The following is a 9221-nucleotide window of genomic DNA, read 5'->3' as shown; positions in this document are numbered from 1 at the left end:
CAATCGATCCACTGATCGATTGAAGGCCTAAAATTGCTGAAATTCAATTTCAGCCAATTTCAGAAACCCCTAGAAAATTCTACAAAATTTCAAAAATCGTGAAAATTTGTGTAGACATTATTTAGAGTATACTTTATCATGAAAAAATAGTTTTCTATGAAAATACATCATATTTTCAAAGATTGACACAAACTTGAAAACTTGCATAAACTTTAGTGTTTTCTTCAAGTTTGTGTCTAACTATTCAATGGTGATTACTATCAAAAGATAGCCTTCACCAAGGTTTTCCAAAATCATTTTAAAAACCTTTTCAAAACCAATATCCCATCATGTTCCTTGGGCTTAATGCACATGACTTATACATTAGCTTTCCCAATGATGGGAAAACACATAACTATGTGTTTTGATGAACTCAAAACTCAAAAGAATGCACTAAATCAACATTTTGAGTTTTGTTCATTATCCTAACATCTCACTTGTATCTAAAGTGCACAAAACACATACAAGTCATCTTATAGGTCTTTGTGAGATGTAAAATTTGGTTTTGCCCTAATCTAGGGATCATGCATATTTATCTAGACATTTTGTAGATATTGGACATCCACCTAGGATGTCACTTGTTGATACACTTGTACCACTTGTTACCGTTTGTTGGTACCACTTGTTGGTACTTGTTGATAAATGTCATTTGTCCTTAATTTTAAGGAATTAAACATAATGCATGATAATGTTATGGCATACATCAAAATGAAATAGTTTTCAAAAGAAAGATTCCTATAACTACATGATGTATATATGTCATGACATGATATTTTTGTGTTTTCATAATAAGGCATGAGTGCAACAATAATCATGATGTCATGGCATATAATGGGCAAACAATCATGGCAAGGTTTAGCATAAATAAAGTACCTAGATTACCTATCTAAGTATCCTTAATCTTAGCTAACTTAAAATTAAACCTAGATTGCCCTCTAAATGCTCCAAGAAAATGCCAAAACCTAAATTGACATTTCTAATTCTCTTGATTAATTTATGCCAATTGAAATTAAGCTTATTCCTCAAATGTTGGCATATTTCATTTTTCCACAAGAGTAGCACTTTAAATTAAGGCTCAAATTGCCTTTAATTTCCTAAGAACATACCAAAATCTCAACTTGGTAGTTCTTATGATTTTCCAATATGTGTCATTTTAAAATAAAACCAAAACTTCTCAAATTTTGCCCATTTTACTCTTTCAAGGAGTAAATCATAAATCTATTTCATTTTCAAAGGTTGATAATAACCTTGAAAATGCTCCTTGAGTGTCAATTTCTTCAAAGTTGGGTTAACTACCCTTCTTCTTAGAGTTGACACTCTCTAACCCATCTATGGGGTAGAGAAAATGCTCCTAGGAACCCAACACCTATTGGTGCTCCTTGGATGCTCTAGGTATTCACTAGGGATAACTTTCCTAAATACTTTCCTAGTTACCTTGTTTGGCTTCTTAGAAGCCTTGGTCACATTTTCTAGGTCAATTCTAGGGATTGCTTCCCTTGTGACCTTGTTTGTGACTTTCTTAGACTTCTTAGAAGTCTTAGTCACGTTTATCGTTGCAAAGATACTTCTAGGGATAACTTCCCTTGTATCCTTGACTTGACCTCTAGACTTAGGGTTGGTTCCATAGCTATATGGAACCCTATGGTAAGTAGGTACATCCTTTTTTATTTTAGGTTTGTATCCCAAACCTCTATGGCCCTTGGATGACCTTTGTTGTCCTAACCCTAGATTTTGCTCATTTTGCCCTTTAAGGATATTTTCCATCATTTTTAGGGTCTTTTCTAGTTTGTCAAGTCTTGACCTCAAGACTTGATTTTCCATCACTATGTCCTTAGTTTTTGGTTTTTCATTAAATCCATGAGCATTTTTGTTTTTAGGCTTGTAGCTAAAATCCTTAGAGTTCTTGCCTAGACTTGTATCTACATTCCTAGCCCTAGGTGTAGTGGTTTTAGCATGAAAAGCTACATGATTTTCTTTAACTTTATCATGCCTCCTATTTTCATGGTAAATAGCATTAAAATGATATAGGTTAGTACTAGCATGCTCTTTACCATAATTTAAAAGGGTAGGTTCAACAAAAGTTACCTTTCTTTTTACCTTGGAGGCTCCCCCTTGAATTGAGCTTCCTCCAAGAGTCTTGACCACCTTCTTCTTCCCCTTAGGGCATTGACTTCGGTAATGCCCCTTTTGGTTGTACAAGAAGCACACAATGTGCTCCTTGCTCTTCTTTGTTCCGGGGATGGTCTCCTTGGGCTTCTCCTTGCTCTTTTGTGCCACTTGGCCCTTCTTCTTGGCCAATTTAGGGCATTTACTTTTGTAATGCCCTTTTTCCCTACATTCAAAGCATATAATATGGTTTTTATTATTAATTGAAATTGCTATACCTTTGCTTGTAGGGGTGACATCTTCTCCTTTTGATCCGGAGGTGGAAGCTTCCTCTTGATCCGAAGATGATACTCCTCCATTTGATTTTGCTTGACTTGTGGAGGTGGAAGCTTCATCATCCTCTTCTTCTTTTGACCCGGATGTAGAAGCTTCTCCTTCTTCTTGATCCGGTGTCACCAAAGATTGCTCCCCCTCAATCCTAGAGGTGGAGGCTTCATCATCTTGTACATGGAACAAGGAGTATGCTCCCCCCTTGTTCCCTTCATCACATTCCCTTGAAGATGAAGCTTCTTTTTGGACTTCTTCTTCGGAAGTTGAGCATCTCTCAACTTCAGAATCCTCCTCCTCTTGGTCTTCCTCCAATGAGTCGCCCTCTTTGGATTTTTCTTGGGTTGGTACAGTGGAGGGGATCTCATGAATTGATGCCAACTTGCTCCAAAGCTCCTTGGCATCCTTGAATTCTCCAACTTGAGCCAAAATATTGCTTGGCAATAAGTTGACCAAAAGCTTGGTCACTTTATCGTTTGCCTTGCTCCTTTGAACTTGCTCTTGACTCCATTTACTTTTCTTGAGAGGCTTGCCCTTGGAGTTTGTTGGAGCTTCAAATCCTTCCATGAGAGCAAACCATTGCTCTATCTCCATCATCAAGAAATTTTCGATTCTTGATCTCCAAGAATCGAAGCTTGTAGATGTGTACGGTGGAGCCACCCTTGTGTCAAATACAAGTCCATCTTGGAATTGCATCTTGAAGTTGAGCTTCTTGAATTCTTTGACTTTGATAATTCTTTCTCCAACTTCTTCACCCTCTAGCTTTGCTTGTTTTGTTTTCCCCTTCCGGCGATGATTCCGGTGAAGAACGACCTCGCTCTAATACCACTTGTTAGGACCGAAAAGTAGCTAGAGGGGGGGTGAATAGCTCGTCGCGTGCTTCGTGATTGGCGTTGCTTGTTTCTTCAATGATGTGCAGCGGAAATACAAGAAACAAAAGCATACAACGCTAACAAATGGATTTTACTTGGTATCCACCTCACAAGAGGTGACTAGTCCAAGGATCCACGCACACACACACACACCTCCACTAATAAACACTCCTTTATGTTAACTACTAAAGGCGAAGAAGCCCTACAATCTCTCAATACAAGAAGAAAGGAAAGGGAACAAAATATAAGCAAAGCTTACAATGAAGTGCAGTAAAAGCCCTAACCCTAACTTCTCTTCTTCGCCTCTTGACTTGGACAAACCTTCCAAGAATCTTCAAGATCTGGCGTGGAGAGCTCTGTGGAGTCGCCTGAGATGAATCGTATGAGTTCTAGAAGCACTTCTGAAGGAAACGCTCGCCTGCAGCTAAATACGACGCCAACGGTCGGATCCCGATCGATTGGATTGCTCCCAATCGATCGGGGAGGCTTTGGATTGATCAACCGATCGATCCAGAGTGCCTCTGTGCTCTCTGGAATAGCCTGGATCGATCGGCTGATCGATCCAGGGCTTATCGAGCACAAACAGCAGCTCCCAATCGATCCACTGATCGATTGGGACCTCTGGATCGATCCACGGATCGATCCAAAGGGGTTCTATTCGTGGGGACTCACCCGATCGATCAGCTGATCGATTGGGCATGATCCAATCGATCGAATGATCGATCCAGATCTGCTGGATCAATCGGCTGATCGATCCAGATCTGCTGGATCAATCAGCTGATCAATCCAGATCTTGGTTTTTGCCCAAAAGCAAGTCCAAAGCCCCCTAAACCAACATCCAGTCAACCATGACTTGTTGGTACATAAAACCTAGCATCCGGTCTCCCTTGACTAGCTAGGACTCTCTCACCAAGTGTCTGGTCAATCCCTTTGACCCACTTGGACTTTCCTCCTAGTGCCAAGTATCCGGTCAATCCCTTTGACCTACTTGGACTTTCACCAGATGTCTGGTCAACCTTGACCCATCTGGATTTCCCCGTGCCTGACTTCACTCACCAGGACTTCCCTTCTGCCTAGCTTCACTCACTAGGACTTCTAATCTACCTGGCTTCACTCACCAGGTCTTTAACCTAGCTTCACTCACTAGGATTTCTCTTCTGCCTAGCTTCACTCACTAGGTCTTTCAATCTGCCTGGCTTCACTCACCAGGACTTTCCAGTCTGCCTAACCTCCAAGTTAGGACTTTCACCTGGCTTCACTCACCAGGATTTCCCAGTCAAGTATCCGGTCAACCTTGACCTGCTTGACTCTCCATCACAATCTCCACACATGAACAATTGCACCTGCAATCTCCATGTGTTGTCTACATGTATCGTCAACATGTATTGTCAAACCATCAAAACATAAACACTAAGACTCGAGCTTGACCCAATTCAAGCTCAGTCAAACTAGGTCAACCTTGACCTGGGGAATATTGCACCAACAATCTCCCAACAAACATAGGACCAAAATCCACTGCTTTATAGGTGTCAAACCAATCCTTGTTTGGAGTCATGTGATATGAACATACAAAGTCTAAAATTCATGCATCTATCAGCTTCTCTGAACTCGACATAACTGATAACATATCTCCATCACCGCTCCTTGAATTTTCTTCTTTAACTATATTTGTAGACTTTGCCGAACTACCTTTGTTCTCTATAACATGTTTCTTTATCTCTAGACAATATCTCCTGATATGACCTTTGCCTCCACACTTGTAGCACATGATCACCTTCTTCCTTTTTGACTTAGGAGGAGACTTGTTGTTGTTATCCAATCCATGTCGAGATTTGCTTCTACCACACTCTTAGTTGTTATTTACTATAAGTCCTTCTCCCTAAGAAACTTCATCGTTTGCTTTCTTCCTTTGGTGAAAACCCAGCAACGCACCTGTGATCTCCTCCAATTTGAGAATTTCCTTACCTCACAGCAAAGTAGTAATCAAATTCTCGTACGTAGAAGATGAAGGTAGAGAATTCAACAACATCAGCGTCTTGTCTTTATCTTCGATCTTTACATCAACTCACTTCAGATCACTTACAATCTGATCGAATACGTTGATGTGCTGGCTCAAATCAATTATTTCTATCATCTTTAGCCCGAATAATTTATGCTTGAGATATAGCTTGTTTCTCAATGACTTTGACATGTACCGACTTTCCAACTTTTGCCAAACTATCATCGATGACTCCTTGTCCATGATATGGTACATCATATCATCCATAAGACAAAACCTGATTGTCATCATTACCTTCGCTTGAAGTTCTTCCCAATCTGATCTCTTCATACTTTTCGGTTTCCTTTCTCCTAGCGCCTTCACCGTGCCTTATTGCACCAACAAGTCCTTGACTCTTCTTTACCATAATCTAATGTTTCTGATTTTGTCAAATTTCACCATATTAAACTTCACAGAAGTCGTCCCCGACATGTTGAAGAAATCCGCCAAAATATGTAGCTCGTGATACCAATTATTGCGCAATGAAGGGGGCAACACCTCTCAACCTCATGGTTTGGAAGAAGAGGAAGAGAGAAAGAGATCGTGAGGATCAACAAGACAAAGACGCACAAAAGGATAGCAAACACGAGGAAGGAGAAGAAGAGTTACTGTGGTTTGATGACTTTCCTACTCCACAAAAAAAAAGGCCGAAGATTTATTAGAATTCTCTCTATACAAGAGAATCACATCCAATGATTCTTGTAATTGTTATTGTACAATAGGTTTACAATGATCCCTATAAATAGTGTATAAACCCCAGATCCTGTAAAATTGTAACAGAATTTTGTTATGAAAAATCACAACAGAATTTCTGTTATAAAAAATCGTAATAGAATTTTGTTATATAAAATCATAACAGAATTTTATTACGAAAAATCTTAACAGATTTTTCTTCCATAGCATCCATCATATTGACCTTCATCCAAATATGAGTCACCCGTCAACAATTAGTATAATGGTGTTTTAACTAGAAGAGGAAAAAGATACTTTTATCACTTTCATTGATGATTGTTCTAGTCTTCTAGATATACCTGTGTATATTTGATTAGAACAAAAGATGAAGCATTTGAAAAGTTTAAACTTTTCAAGGTTGAAGTTGAGAATTAAAAGGTAAAAAGAACAAAATGGTTTGAAGTGATAGAGGTGATGAATATCTTTCGAATGAGTTTGATGCCTTCTATGAAGAGCATGATATTATTCACCAAAAGTCAACATCGTTTACTCAACAAAATTTGTTTAGCTGAAAGAAAAAAAATAAAATTTATACGAATATGATTAATTCAATATTTTTTAAAGCTAAATTGTCAAATAACTTGAGGGGAATAACGTTACTTACTGCCTGTTATGTTCATAATAGAATTGTTTCAATAAAAACACATGTTTCTCCTTATGAAATATGGAAAGGAAGAAAATCAAACTTGATGTGTTTAAGGGTATGAGGTTGTTTAGCCTGTACATGATCCTAAATCATAAAAGTTAGGTACAAGGGGAATTAAAAGTATATTTGTTGGTCATGTTGAAAATTTCAAAGCATATACATCGTTGAACCTCAATTCTAATGTAATTGTGGAATCAAGAGATGTTGAATTTATCGAAAATAAATTCAATTTTGATTTTACTAATAGTTTGGAATATAATAATAACCAACCATGTAAACTTACTCTTGGTGCCTCTACTCAAAACAAAAGAAAAGAGTCTATGATATCTTTTGAACCAAAGAGAACTCAACATGAAAGGAAAGAAAAGAAAAGAAATTAGCACTAGAATTTATTTCATCTCAAGCTTTGACCTTTTTGGTTGTAGGAGATACACATGGTGTACTTAATAAATTACCTTTATTGCTTAATATAGAGGAAGATCCAAAAATATTTATCGAAGCGATGTTATCAAGGTATGCCTCCTTTTGGAGAGAGGTCATGAATGATGAAATGAGTTTAATAACATTTAACCAAACTTGGATTTTGGTTGTCCTTCCTTTGGGATCTAAACCGATAAGCAATAAATGGGTGTTTAGAAAAAAAGAATACAATTGTGATAAGTTTATACAAACTTTCAAGGCTAGATTAATAGCAAAAGGTTTTAAACAAATACGTGGTATAGATTATTTCGATACATATTCTCTGGTAGATAGATTAATATTCATAAGAATGTTATTTACTATTGTTTCAATTTATAAGTTGCATGTACATCAAATGTATGTAAAAACAACCTTTTTAAATGATGATTTAAATGAAGAAATTTATATGGAACAACTTGAAGGATTTGTATTACCTAGAAATTGTAGGGATCTATTGCGACAAACAACATATATACGTAGCAGAAAAAGGAATCCCTCCAGAGATCTAATCGAATGCAGAATACATGTTTTGATCAAATTGTTACCTTTGTTGCGTGAACGGAATAATCCTTGCAACACTGAAGCTTTAGCAGATCTCAACCCGATCAAAATGTCCGCACTTTTATGGTATCCACACGAGCAAGTTCCTCGGTTCTTCTCCAAGAACTTTGAAAATTGGAGAGCTCTCTCTTCTCACACGAAAATGGAAGAGCAAGAATGGACAATCACATACCACTCATCATCTTGCTAGAAATGATAATACCATGGCAATCCAAGAGACACATCTATCTCTTCACCTTCTTAGCCTCTTTATTGCTATTTAAGGTGACATTAAAAGAAGAGAAAAATACTAACTTGTCATCTTATCCGATGAACTCTTCATCTTCTCCAATGACTACTAGTTTTTATCTTAGTGTCCTTTATAGTTAAGTTGAGTCATAATAAGGTCCAAAACCAATTTCAAAATTAAGGCTCAAACTCATACAATTTTAGTCAAACTAAAATAAATCAATCTTCAAGTCAACATGATCTTTATGTGTGACCCAATAGGTTCTTATAACATTTGAAATATTCCTAAAATTATTTTAAATACACAAGCAATGAGCAGTATTTAGTAATGCATCATTGCTACCCAAGTGACGAGAATGTCGAGATCCGACCTAACTTGTCTGTATCTATTATCTTGTATAACTCAATCCTTCTATCCTTGATACCTAGATTGATTTATGAGGCATAAATCGTGTTATTCTCTTATCAATCTTTGTGTTTCTTGATTTCCAAGTACACTCACTTAATCAAATGAACTCAATATGTCATATTGTCTTATTTGAGCATGACCATATATTTTAGTAGTCCTACTTAATCAAGGGGTCTACAGATATTAATTCCATCATATAAAAGAAATAGATTCTATCTACATCACTCACATCCCTCCTCATAAATTATTACATACACAATGATCGACTTTATAGTCTATCTTGTTACAGATGATGCTTGTCGATACAGAAGTACACAACTCCTTATGTAGAGAACCGTAGTGACTTCAGGTCTAAGGACTATTTATACTAATAGTCACTATGAGAATATTTATACCACTCATATAATGATCCATGAAATATTCTCATGGCGGTTCTATTCAGTGTATATTCTCTAATATATATACGGATGTGTCAACTTGATATCTTTTATCCATGACTTGTGAGATTAAGTTATCAGTTGACCTACATGCTACTCTTAGCGCATTAATATTACTCTTGTATATTAATGCTTGACTAGGAATAATTAAGAGTAGTGTTATATATATATATATATATATATATATATATACAGCATCCCACTATAATTCAACAAATTAATATACTGTAAACTAGAACCTACTATTCTAGGATATTATTATATTTATTCAATTAACACATATCTGAAGTAAATATAATAATCATAAACATTATCTTTTACTAATAAAATATGATATAATATGTTCCTTGTCAATTATCTCATAATT

This window comes from Zingiber officinale, chromosome 1B (assembly GCF_018446385.1).
Source record: "Zingiber officinale cultivar Zhangliang chromosome 1B, Zo_v1.1, whole genome shotgun sequence".
NCBI lineage: Eukaryota > Viridiplantae > Streptophyta > Magnoliopsida > Zingiberales > Zingiberaceae > Zingiber > Zingiber officinale.
This window is presented reverse-complemented; position numbering follows the sequence as displayed.